The sequence below is a fragment of the Macrotis lagotis genome, chromosome 3 (genome assembly GCF_037893015.1).
Source record: "Macrotis lagotis isolate mMagLag1 chromosome 3, bilby.v1.9.chrom.fasta, whole genome shotgun sequence".
NCBI lineage: Eukaryota > Metazoa > Chordata > Mammalia > Peramelemorphia > Peramelidae > Macrotis > Macrotis lagotis.
In genome coordinates, this window is record NC_133660.1 from 160999090 (window position 1) to 161013727 (window position 14638).

The following is a 14638-nucleotide window of genomic DNA, read 5'->3' on the forward strand; positions in this document are numbered from 1 at the left end:
TATCCAAATGGCCATTGGCAGGAAAAAAGGTTCCCTATTCTAGAGGGTAGAATTAGTACTAATGAGTAGAAATTACAGGGAGATGAATTTTGGCTAAATATTAAAAAATACTTTTTGGCTAGAGTTGTGTGGAGAATGGAAGGATTTACACTAGAGATTCTCATCCCTGGAAATACTCAAGTGGAAGCTGGATGACCAACATGACCTTTTAAAAAAAAATCCTTATTCTTTTTGATCATTCTATAGCATACAGCTCATTTTAACTTGATGTTCTCTTCTCCCTCTGAGAATTTGATTTTGAGAGGAATAAATTATAGGAAAAACATTGAAGAAAGATACCATTTTCCATCTTTGCATGTCTACTGCCTAGTAATAGCAGGTACTTAATAAATGTCTGAATACCTGCTTGGAATACTAAGTTAGATTGGATAGTATAAAAGCATAAGGTTAGATTTCTTAACTGAGGGGGCTTAATGGGTCTGTGAACATAGATGGAAAAAAATTATATCCTTATTTTCACTTACCGCTAACTAAAATTAGCAGTCCTTCAATGATTTAAAAACTTTATTCCCAAGTCAGGAAGACCTGAGTTGAATTCTAATAATCATCACTAACTGCCTCAGTTTCTTCAACTATGAAATAATAATAATATCATGGCCATCGTGAAGATCAAATGAAATAATATTTTAATGTGCTTAGTATAGTAGGGGCTTATTAAATGCTTGATCCCTTCACTTCTGGAGACTTCACCAAATTACCAAATTAATTCATGACTCATAAAAAAGGTTGAAGGCTCATGGCCTGAGGTTTCTTTAACTACCAGATTCTGAAACTAAAATGAGATTTTTGGGTGGAGTACACTAATACCCACTTTCAAGGTAAGGAATCTGCCTCCCCATTTTTCTCTGTCCCTGAATCTCTAAGCAACAGTGTGCAAAGTCTTTAATTCTCTATTCCTATTTCCTCTTCATTTAATGCAATGGTTAGATTCATTAACCATCACCAAAAGAAAGTTAGTAAAGAAAACCTTTGTAGGTACCATCTATCAGTAGGGTGATGTCAGGGAGTACTGAATTATGGGTTGAATGAGGATGTTCCTGCAACCAATCTCTATGGGAATGACATTCATTTATTGCTGACTTGCTTTGTGTAAACTGCAAAAAGATACAGGGCATCTTTTTCAGGGTCTGGAATTAGAGTATTAAAGAAAAGTTAATAGCTGGCAACATTTGTTTCAACTGTGTTTGTTTTGTAACTAAGGCTTACTGTAAGGTCTGTAAAAACTCCACCTTCCCCCATTTCCCCCCCTCCCTGGCTGGTGACAGGTACTTTCATGAATAGGGTCAGGTATATCAGTGGAGCAATTCCAGTATAAATATTTTAAACTCATAGAAGTATAAATGATGCCAGACTAAATTACTCGAATTTCCTGAATTTCTTTTACTGGTGCAAATTACAATATCTATGATCTTGAGCCAGGAAAATCAAGGTAGGGTTCTTTTTCAATCCAGAGCAAAAAGGCAGCTGCCTGGGGGCTTTAATGCATTCTCAATGTCTAAGTCCCCACATTTGACTCTGGGGACCTCTTTAGTGACCTCTGCAGGGTTGCTAAACTGGGGAAGTATATGTCCAAGGATACACTCTTTGCTCTCTTATCCAAAGCTTATGGATAAAAATGAATTTACCAGCTGTACACTGTCATATAGGACTCACCAACTGACTCCTTGCCCAGGCTATTGTCTAAATATAACTTTTTTTAGGGTTGTTTTTTTTTTTTGCAAAGCAAATGGGGTTAAGTGGCTTGCCCAAGGCCACATAGCTAGGTAATTATTAAGTGTCTGAGACTGGATTTGAACCCAGGTACTCCTGACTCCAAGGCCGGTGCTTTATCCACTACACCACCTAGCCGCGCCTAAATATAACTTTTTACCAAATTATTGTAAAAGCATCCTGCTTACTCCAGTTCTCAATTTCACCCCGAAGCCCCACAAAAGAAACTTCATTGATCTGGTCTCTGCCTTCTAGAGACTTTTGACCTAAACCAAAGGAGTTATTGAATTAAATGTATTGATTTAGTATCAAGTGTTTGTATTATAATGAAAGTGTTTTCATGAAGTACACATAAAAAGGTGAGATCATTAAGTGGAATGGCAAATAAAAAAGAAATCATGGGAGTTGATTATGGAGTGAATAGCTATCATACTCCTTTTAGAACAAAGTACTTCCTAGATGGCACAGTGGATAGAACACTGACCTTTGAGTCAGGAGGACATAAGTTTGAATCTAGCCTCAGATACTTGCCTGATTGCCTCACATGCAGGGCCATCTGACCATTGTGCCCAGACGGCTTCAGAGGAGAGAGTGAGGCTGGTGACTTAGCACAGCACCCCCTCACTCAAATCTAATTCATATGCTTGTCAAGGCATCACTTCCCTGAAGTCATGGTCTTCTTCAAGAATGAAAGACAAAAAAAATTTATTATGAGATTAAAATAATTGAGCAAGAGAATTTCCTGAGCTGGGTGAGGAGGGAACCATGAAGATGGTATAGTTTATGAACCAAAAGGTGGAATATAAGGATCATTTCTTACATAGAGGTTATGAACTCAGAGATTAGATTAAAACATTTTTTTTAAAAACATGGACAATGAGCAATTTGTTTTGTTTGACTATGCTTATTTTTGGGGGGGGATTTTTTTTTTTTTGCAAGGCAAATGGGGTTAAATGGCTTGCCCAAGGCCACACAGCTAGGTAATTATTAGGTGACTGAGACTGGATTTGAACCCAGGTACTCCTGACTCCAGGGCCAGTGCTTTATCCACTGCCCCACCTAGCCACCCCCGACTATGCTTATTTTTTACAAGTGTTTTTTCTTTATTTTTTTCCCCTTCTTTTTCCTATTGGGAGATGGGATGGGGAAATAAGAAAAAGAAAAAAGGTGGCCAGAGAATAAGGAATAAAATGAACTGTGACTGGAGCTCTCTGAAGGAAAGCTAAATGAAGTGTTCACCAATCAAGAGAGTAAGAGCTGAAGAATAGAAGTCTCAAAACTGAAAAGGTTAAGACCTAGACTTAGTCAATAGATTGAATATGTCCAATGAAAGAAGCAAAAATATGAAGAACAAAAAAATGACTGAGATTCTTAGTTTGGGGGTTATAGGGTAAGTCATATATTGCTATTGACTGCCATGCTGAAGAAATTGGATACTTGAAGTCATAGATGATAAATAGCTCCATGTTCTGCTCAAGTTTGAGGTGAGCAATTCAATTTAAGATGTCGCATAGTTGGAATAATAAATGCAGCTGAAAAAGATGAGTGAAATTATGTTTTCTCTTTATAGAAGTGAAGTTTGAAATAATGAAAAAAATCCTAGACTGAATGTAAGAGAGATTGAGGTCTGGTCTTGGCCATGCTAATGATTTTGTTGTTTGATGCCTTGGACAAGACAATTCTTTGTTCTAGGATTAAGTTTCCTTATCTGTAAACAAAGGGATTTAGATGAGATAATATCTTAGGTCTATTTCAAATCTAATATTCTGTAGTGAAAGTCTATGGATATAGATGGTTAACCCCATTTGAGAGAATGAGGAAGAAGAGCAGGATGAATCAGCATGGCAGAGGAAGGAACATTGTGGAGCTTTTAAAGGAGATTGGGCAGTAACTGGAACAATAGATTAGGGTAAAAACCCTCATTTTTTTTTCACTACACAAGACTTTAATGTTTTAGATTACTTCTGTGAATGCAGGTATCAACCCTTACTATTATTAGAAGTAACAGGATAAATGAAAACAATGGTAAACTATTGGTTCATGTGTGGGGAAATTGCTTTTTTGTGAAATGTGCAATTTGGAAATTGAAATAAACCCTCATTGTTTATTTTCCACTAATTTGAAATATGAGAGTAAAACAATCTCATCTCTGAATAATCAATAAAAAATATTTGCTGAGTCAAATTTAATTGACTTTGGGGGGGACTATTTGTCCTTAAAAACATATAAACTCTTTTCAATCCCTTCAACAAGCTCCTATTTTTTAATTAGATAATGCCTTAGTAATCTCACTTGAGCATATTATATAGCTAAATTAACATAGTTGAACATAATTAAGATTGAATTTCTTTAAGGATTTTTTTTTTCCCACTTGTAATACCTACTAAAGGGAAGGCTGGTAGATCTTTTGAGTTTGGGAGTTCTGAGCTGAAGGGGGCTAAAGTCAATTCAAACTTCTGGCATCAAAATGGTAAGCCTTTGGAGGGTAGATGGGGACTGTTTAAAAAGGGGCAAATCTGCTTAAGTGGGAAAGAGAATAGGTGATGGGCCTGCCCCAAAGCAACTGTTATACTTGCAGCATGATTAAGTTAGGGAGATCAATGTTGATCCAAAAAAATTCTATCTTTCCAAGTTTCCAGTAATTCATACAATTGATTGAAAAAAGTAAGATTCTACTGTAGGTCCCATAAATATAAGTTCTGTGACTCAAGTCACAGAAAATTTCTCAGACTGAGCTGGACAGGTATTTCTAGAAGGTTCAATCACCCCATGTTGTTTTTCCCCCATCTAATCCATGTTACAATGAATAAGTTGAAGTTCAGGATCGGGAAATTACCCAAAGTCATATAGCTAGGAGTTGGCACAGGATGTCAAGGCCACTCCGCATGGAAGGCTCTGGTCTTTGCTACAGATCTACAATAATGTCTAGGCTAATTCTTACAGTCATGTGACCTTTAGGTATATTACTTGGAGACACAGTTTGCTCCTATGTAAAATGAAGATGATAACACATTATTTACTTCATGGAGATGTCAGAAAAGCACTTTTTAAATTTGAAAGGACTATAGAAATGTGAGAAGTTATTTAAAGACCAAGGTATTGCTATAGCAGGACACACAGAATCAGATTCTGTACTTACTTGGATGCCTATTTTATATAAATGGTGTTGCTTTCATCCTTCCTGATTCGTAGACAAAGACTTTCGATCTATCTAGTGTATTTAAAATGATTCCATTTTTTAAAAAAGGCTGTTTATCCACAAAATAAAGAACATATCTCTTACATAAAATCAAGATACACTTGTATTTTTAGTCTTATTTATTTTTTAATTTACAGATGAACTTGAATGCCTTGGAGTGACTCCACTGGGCTGGCCCAAGGCATTTATCTTCCTGATTCCTTAATTCTTTCTCAAAGAGATTCTCTGTGCCTCAGTGAGATGTATTTACCTCTGTGTGGGAACCAAAACTTAAGACCTATGATATGGATAAATTGAACTTTCTTTAGCCCCATTACATTTTTTTCACCCTCTATCTTTTGGTGTTTATTCAAAACGTTTCTCAAGAAAACTGGTCTGACAGAAACTCTTAAAGCAGGAAACTGAAAAACAAAAACAAATATCTCTGCTTTAAAAAAAAAAGTGCTTCTGCTTAGGCTCTAGAAAGTCAGCCTAGCAGACAAAAGGGGCCAGGAGTAGACTGGTAAAAGGATTGTAGTGCTCAAGCAATAAACACAGCCACCTCCCTCTCTTATGCCCCATCACTCAAAGCCAAATCCACCCAGAGCAGAGCTGCCCTCCAGAATTCTAGAACATGGTCTCTTCCATTTCACTACCAACATGCCTAACACAAATCTTATCCTGTTCTCTTCTACTGATCCAAATGGGCTCCGATGAGAACACAGATGGAGAACAGCTAATGTTTATTTGTTTTTCTGAGTAATAGTGGAGGCAGTGAGCATTTTGAGGGAGGGACCGAATTCAAGTCTAGTTAACTCAATCTGAATTGGATGTCAGTAAAAGTGAGGAAGTTGAAGCTACCTTCGATTCTGCTCAATAAACACTTATGAAGTTTCCCTGTGAAGAGTACTATAAGTGGGGAATGAAGGAGACAGGATACTTAAGGAAGAAGCAGTTTCACAGGTCTATGATTAAGTATTTTTCCACCCAGGGCACATTGAGAGCATTTGATTAAGGGACAGGAGAGGATGGTCCAGTAGATGGCTGGCCATAGTTAAATAGGGGCAGTATTATCATGTGTATTCCCATCCAGGAGTGGATGCAGTCCTGCTTCACCTTCCAATAGGTTTAATGGGAAAGGTGGTCTCCAGGAGAGGGAACCCATGGTAATTGTGGCTCTGGACCAGGAGAGAGCTTGGGGGTCAGGCTGCACAGAATGGGCCGTGCTGAATAGGATATAAGGACAATAGTCTCAAGATCACTATGTGGGGAGAGTATGTCTTCCCCTTCCAGCCCTGATCTGGAGTCATAGTTTTATAAATCTGTCCCTTAAGATTGCCCTTAAGATTTATACTTATACTCATAGCAGGTGGAGGATATATAAATAAAGTAATAAGGGATAAGTAAATGAGACAGGCAGAAGCAAAGTGAAGTCTGAAGAGGGAAAGGCTATTGGGGATAAGAGGGTTGGGCACAGGAATTCAGGAAGGTTTCCTGGAGGGAGTGGCATATGGACACAAATTTAACAGACAAGGATGGGGAGGAAGGCATTCCAGAAATAAGGGATTTTTAAAATTGAGTTTGTATTTTTCTTATCTTAAGTTTTTACATACCTTTGAAAAATAATAATTCAAATATATACAAGATATCATATTTATTCATTCTACAGAAAGTATATTTGTATTTCATACCCATATTCAGTGTATTTGCAATGATTAGTTGCCTATGCTAGCCCACAATATGGGATTCCTAAGAATCAATGTCCTCTGAGATTCCTTTCAGCAGGAGCATTTTTATTATATGATGTAGTATAACATAATGTATAATATAATTTTAAAATAAAATAAAATAATATAATAATATAATAAACACAACATAACATAATGTAATTAATATAATATGATATGATATAATATGGTATAATTAATCTAATCTAATATAATACAATATAATACAATACAATATAATACAATACAATACAATGTAATGTAATACAATACAATACAATATAATATAATATAATATAATATAATATAATATAATATAATATAATATAATATAATATAATAATATAAATATAGTAGGACATGGCTTGTATTCCAGCTGAGAAATTTTAAACGAAGCATTTCACAACTTAAAACCTCAACTGTCCCCACTCAGATTCCACCTCCAACACTGTGATGTTTCAATGATAACTATAAAGCTGACTTCCCTCAAGATAACATTGTAAATGATCAAGGTAAAAACCATTTGAGTTGTCCCAAAGAGTTTTGGCCACCAGACCTTCAGTCCAGGAGGTTTTCCAGGGGGAAGAATGATTACCACAAGGTGCAGAGGACAATCCCATCAGGTATCTTTTACCTCAAATCACTTCTGAGATCTTGACCACCTCAGATTCTGTGATACTGTAGAATTCCATTGTTTTTTACCCTTTTCAAGACAATTCACAGTCTCCAGGAAATAGATGCTAACAGAGATATCAGAGTGAAGAAACAATACTAAGGATGTACATCAGAGATATGAGGTTTGGGGTTTGTTTTATTGGGGTTTTTAGCTTTTTTGCACTGTAGTAATTTCCTGATTTAAACACTGCCCCTCCCTCAACACTAAGTCCTTCTGTAACAAAAAAAACAAACACATTTGACTGCATATGCAACATTTCCCCACCTTCTAACCAAGGGGGGGGAGTCCATCTTTAAAGATAATATGTGTTGAATTAAAGCTAGTTAATTCTACCAAAATAACAATTTCACAATGCATATCATAAACTCATGTACCATTTTTATATATCCAAGGGAAGAAAATATAAGTTGAAAAATTATTTTTTTAATGTGATTTTCTCCTCGTTGGGTCATTTAGGTAACATAGTACTAGGTTTGGAACAAGGAAGATTCATGTCTATGGTTTCAAATCCATCCTATTACCTGTCAATCTCTTAACCCTTTTTGCCTCAGTTCCTCATCTGTAAAATGAACTGGAGAAGGAAATAGCAAACCACTCCAGTGTCTTTGCTAACAAAAACTCCAAATGGGGTCAAAGAGGAAATGACTAAATAGCCATAATTTTATTGTGTAATAACAATAATAACAACAACGTTATTTTTAAAAACTTATTTTAATTAGAAATTTTCTTTGAGTTTATGTTTTATATTTTATGTTCCATATATGTATAGCTTGTATTCCAGGAGAATCATGCATACTGATTCAGTAATCTACCAAAGGTTCTCGAGAAAGCCAGAATTACAGTCCTTAATTGACTCACATGAAATCTAAGTGATCTACTAACTAAACTTAGAACTAAAGCACTAAACTTCCTTAGAAAAGGAGAACTGAAGAAATTACTCCTTGATTCAGGTATCCGGTTTCATACATTTGTGTGGACAGTTACACACTGTTGCCCAAACAGACACTAATTTCTTTTCAAAATCTAAAGATTTTACAGATTCCTTTTTTCCTATGAGAAATGACTTCTTTATATCATTTCCTCCTAATGCAGAAAGATTGAAATCCTCATTCTTTAGTTGAGCTATAAATATTTCAGCAAGGAAAGGAAGTGTTATAGTCTCAGGTAACATTGATGAAATGTGATGATCCTTTGATGTTAATGTGGTGTGGAATGGTGAGTAATCTAATAGCAAGTCTATATTTTAAGAACAAAAGACTCTTGTGCAGGAAATATTAATTTCTTCAGAATTTGTGGTTTCAGTTGCCTTCTGAAGACTCTGCCTCAGATACTCATACTACTCATTACTGTTTTGGAATCTTTGGAGGTTCAAGAAGTCATTAAAATTTGCTAAGCGTTAAGGATAAAGTAGACCATTTATGGACTATTCAATGTCATTTTAATGTATATATATATATATATATATATATATATATATAGTCTTATTTAAAGTTAAGATTAAGACTAAAATCAGAAGTTTTTTTTCCTTTTGTTGATTAATGAATTAATTATGAAAAAAGGATCTCTCTTCTCTCCTTCCTTTGAAAGAATAACTAGCATGGGAGAGAGAATCTTTCATTCAGAAACCTCACTGTTAGCCTAACTTCCTCCCTATTCCTCTCAATGTCATACTGGACTTAAGGCATGAGAAAGAATTACTGAATCAGTGGCCTGCTAACTCAGACTATTCAGGCTTTTCAAGGCAGTGATACAGTTATTGGTTAAAATGGGCCATGTCTCTGCTGCCCAGGTAGGAGCAGAATGACAGTAGCATCAGACCCCAGTCAGCTCAGCTCTGCACCCATCTGTCATCTGGCTAGGGACTGGAAAATTTTCTGGGGGAGTCAAGTCCTTCTCCTCATCCTTCATGGGTGAACTCTGAGCATCCACACAGAATAAATACAATCCTAATTCTCCAATCCATGGAATCCAGAATCAGGTTTCTTAATTAACTTTTTAACTCAATCGTTTTTCTCTTCCTTCTTTTCACATTATGTTCTATAATTAAATATTTTATTATACTTAACACTGAACTTCATGAGAAACAGCTCAATTTGTTTAGTAATAATTTACTTTAAAGGAATAAATTTTAACATATAAAGTCACTGCCACTAAGTTATTGTTAAAATTTTTTGTCCACTCAGCATCACTCATTTTAATTCTTATATGGCAAGCCTATTTCCCTATGACTCCACTCATTATCCTTATAACTTTTCAAATAAAAATACATTCCCCTGTCCACCAATCATCTATATATATCATCTTCTCTTATTAGCATGCAAATTCCTCAAGGACAGGGACTCTCTTCATTTTAGGATTTATAGTCCTAGCACTTAATGAAGTGTTTGAAATCATAATAAACCCTTAATAAATGCTTTTTCATCCATCCATTCATCTATCCATGGCCCTAGTATGTGCTCTGATTTAGTTCTTTTTTTTTCCCCTTTCATTTTGCATTATTTCATGAAGGTCTCTTCAAATTTCTTTATGCAACAATGACTACCCTGGTCCTTATGACCTGAAGGTAAGGTCTGTAACATTTCACTTCCCCTCGCTGGATTCACTACTACTTTTAAGATAGTTGGGGGATGTCTAATCATTGGCTCAAAAAACTGTCTGTTGGTGTTCTCTCAATATTAAGAGTCTGCTTAATTTTGCCTTTAATCATTTAATAATCAGATTAGTTTTCTTTCTTTTTTTAAGAAAGGAAAGCATAATATGAATACCACACAAATCTATTCTTCCCTACCATTTGCCTTTCCTGAGTTAATTCCTAGGAATTTTCCTACAAGAAGCATGTGACTCATAAAGGATTGGCAGTGATGTGGAAGGAGAGCAAGTCTCCAAAAATTGAAGAAATTAAAAGCCAAGCTGAAGAGAAAGAAAGAGACTTTTTATTTTGTACAAGTTAAAAAAGGGTTTGTGAGAGGAAACTGATTTATCAATCACAATATATTTATATAGCACTTTAATGTTTGTAGAGCACTTTATATATTCATTCATTTGCTCTTCAGGACAACCCTGAGAGATTTGTTATTGTTGTATAATCTGTGAAAGAAAAACTCAGTATTCCATATTTTTGGCATAAGCCTGTCAGAGGTGAATTTAATTAAATTCTAAGCACAGCTACTGAAAAGAGATATAATCCAAATAGGCAATCATATCCTGATTACTGAAAATTTTTCTGATTCAAGTCATTTCTACTTATAATTTATAGTGCTAAAACACAAAGACAAGATTCTACAAAAAGATTAAAACAAAAATATGAAGATTAGGGTTTTTTTGTTAGTGCTTAGCAATTTTCAGACCTGTCTGACTCTTTGTGACTCCTTTTGAGGTTTTGATGGCAAAGATACTAGAGTGGTTTATCATTTCCTTCTCTAGCTGATTTTTACAGATGAGGAAACTGAGGCAAACAGGCTTAAGTGACCTGTCCAAGGTCACACAGCTAGTAAATGTCTGAGGTCAAATTTGAACTCAGATCTTCCTGATTCCAGACCCAGGGCTTTATTTACTATGCCACCTAAAATCAAAATGTTGGCTAACCCTGGAGAAAAATTTCCCTAAAATCACTCAATCTTGTCAAGGTGGAGAAAGAGATGCTGTCTAATTCATTCATTACTCTAATCATTTTTAGGGAATCTGGCCTCTCTATTTAGAAACTGGTTAAACTTTTGAGAGGAATGACTGAGAAAGATTTCAACTTCAGACATTGTTTTCTTAGAATTTAAGTACCAATTGTATTTTTTTATTCGTGCAAAAAATATGTTATCCAGGACCCTATCCTAATATGTTTGTTTCTTAGTATGTTCTAAGAAATAAGAAATATTAATGGGTATGTTTCTATAAGCAAGATTATAGGAACATTTTGTATTAAATAAGGAGCCACTGATAGTTTTTGAGTAGGAGAGAGATGTAACATTATTTTAAACTCAGCATTTGAAAGGATTTTATTTTTGGCAGTCCTTTGAAGAATGAATTGGAAAGTCAGGGCAGACTTGAGACAGTTAAGAGACTATTACATGGAGAAACTAGGTCCTGGAGTCAGGAAGACTTGAGTTCAAATTTGGCCTCAGACGTTTAATATTTACTAGCCCTGTGGCCTTGGGCAAGTCACTTAACCCCACTGCCTCTCAAAAAAAGAAAAGAAAAAAAGAGGCCATTACAACAAAGTCCAGACAACTGATTATAAATCTTGAATTAAAGTGGCAGTGTGAATGCAAAGGAAAGGAGAGAAATGGTAGAGAAAGAATCAACAGATGTAGACAACTAATTAGATGCGTGGGATGTTTAAAAGGCAAGGGTGAAAAATGGTTAAGGTTTAGATTCTCAGAGTTTAAACCCTGGGATAATGGTGATTCAAAGTAGAGGAACAAGTTTAGAGAGGGAAGATGATTAGTTCTGTTTTGGACATGTTGAATTTGAGGAGCAGAAGGCAAGATTCAAGTGGCTATGTTCTATAGACATTTGGAGAAGTGAGAGTCTCAAAGGGAAAGAATGGGTTATTTCTCAACTCCAAATAGAAGCAATCATAGAAATTGTTCTGGGAGATGAAATCTCTAAAAGAAAGGGTATTAGAGGGAAGAAGAAAGGACAAAGCCTTGGGGGGCCACCCACACTAAGGAGGTAGGAGTAGGGTAATAAGCTAGCAAAGGAGACAGAGTAGTCAAACTGGTAGTGGGAGCATCAGCAGAAACAGGATCATGAAAGCTAAGGGGGAAAGAATTTTCAAGAGGAGATGTTAGTTAATTGGCCAAAAGCTACATAAGACTCAAGAAAAATGAGGATCATAGAGAGAACAATTGTAATAGAGCGATTAGAGCTGGAAGCTAGGTTACAAGAGGGTAAGACAGTCAATAAACATTTATTAAGTGTTTACTACATATTATACTAAGAACTGGAAGAAAAAGAAAGGCAAAAAAAAAACAGTCCTTGTTCCCAAGGATCTGCAATCTTAGGAGAAGGAATGGAAGCTATAAATGTAGACAACTTAATCTAGGAGTTTAGTTGTGAAAGGGGAAAGAGTTATAGGATATTTTGAAAGTATGGTAGTTTTGTTTTTAATGGTATTTGGGTGGTGCAATGGATAGTGCACTGGACCTGGAGTGGGAGAGACCTGACATCTCAGATTCTAGAGCAAGACAATTAACCTTTCTTAGTCTCAGTTTCCTCAACTGTGAAAAGAACAGAGTTGTCTTAAGGTTCTAATGAGGTAGCATATTTAAAATCCTTCACAAACCTTAATTCCAGTGATGCTGATGGATAGAGAAAGTCTGGTCATGTCTCCAGGCAGACAGAAAGGTGGCAGTATTTAGAGATAGAGAGATTAAAGATCTTTTGGAAGAAAAGATTAGTATAAAAACTCTATTATATATATATATATATATATATATATGATACAATAGTATAAAGTATAAAGGGGCATTATTATTACTATAAAGAAGTAAAGAATGCACTATTTATTATATGGTATAGTTTAAAAGTATAAAAGTGCTTTGTTATAAAGAAGCTAAGAATATACTACATATTATATTATAGAATAATAGATATTATATAGATATATTAGATATAATATAGATATACAGATTATAATATAGATATTTAGACATAATTATATTATAGAAAAAAGATACTATAGTATAAAAGTATGAGTGCATTATTATAAAGAAGCAAAGAATATGTATTATATAGTATAGTATAAAAATATAAAAGGGCATTGTAAAGAAGCAAAGATATACTATATATCATATTATATAACAGTATAAAAGATATGGTATAAAAGGGCATAATTATGGAGCAAAGAATATTTTATATATTATATACTATATAGCATAGTATAAAAATACTATAGACTACAAATATAAAAGGGCATTATTATTATAAAGAAGCAAGCAATTTTTCTTAGAAAATAAAATATAATCTAATCCTGAAAGCAAAAAATCACTTACCAAGTAGCTTTCTTCCAAAAGCTAGGGAGTTTTCAGAGAAGTCTTTCAGTTATAGGATGATAGTTAGAGAAAAATGCAAGTTCAAAGAAATTACTTTTGAAGAATCAGGGGATTTGAACATATCTGTAGGCAGCAGAGTAGAAGCCACTAAGGAAGGAGAGACTGAAGATGAGAGAAAGATGATCAATGAAGCAAAGTTCAGGAAGAGATAGGAAGGGCAGAAATAGAAGGTCTTGCTGAGAAAGAAGGCCATCTCATCCTCTGGTCAAGAAAAAAAGAGGTTTTGAGTGTGTGAGAGAGGAAGCATACAATGGATGACCTTGATCCTCTTAGTCAAGTGGGCATGTAAAGTTATGAATTCATGAATCCACAAAGATGTGTTTATTAAGTAGTTTACATAGGTCAATCATTGTATTAAATGCTGAGTATACAAATGGAAAAAAATGAGACAATCCCTGCTTTTAAAGAGCTCACATTCTAACTAAGGGAGACAACACAAAAAAAAAGAAGAGAAAAAATAGGGGAGTTTGGAGGGGAGGGGGTTAAGAAGAGAGAAGATTTAGATCCTGTTACGATTAGTGGGAATATCTCTGGGTTAAAAATATGACTCATTATTGAAAAACAATAACCATACAGTATTTAGGGTGCAATTAAGGTCAAATAGGCATGCATTTTTAGTGGACTTAGCAAGGAAGGTACTTGCTTCCTTTAGTAGCACTTTTCAGTGGAGAAATAGGGAAAGAGAAGAGAAATAGAGATTTCAGGAAAGGATTATCAAGATAGGAACAGTAGAAGTTTTGGGAAAATGCTATCAAGGGTGAAATAGTTATCAGGTCAAGACTGTGAAGGGAGGGATGTGACCAGAATAAGGGAAAGAATGTAAATAAGAGGGAGGGATTAAGAATCTAGACTACTTGAGGAGGGTGAAAAGTAGAATCAGAAGGGGAAAAGAAGAGCAAGAAATGGAAAGCTAGATAATGGGAAAGAAAAGGAGGGGGAGGGCAAGTATTTTAGAAAAAGTTCCAGTCATGCTAAAGGCTAGTGAGTGATTGAGGGAGAGTGGAGATGGAAATCATGGGAATTGAGGAGGTTGATAAATTGTGATGATAGTGTGTTTCATGTGAATGATGACATTCCCAAGGATGATGATAAGGTTTAGCTTAGATGGGAAGATTGAAAGTCAGGTAATGAAGTCGCTGTGGAAGATGAGACAAATATCGCCTGAGTCTAGGCCTGGCATTCAACCTACTGTATTACCTAGTAGATTAAGTTTTAGGCTTGAAATTGAGAAGATTGAGAT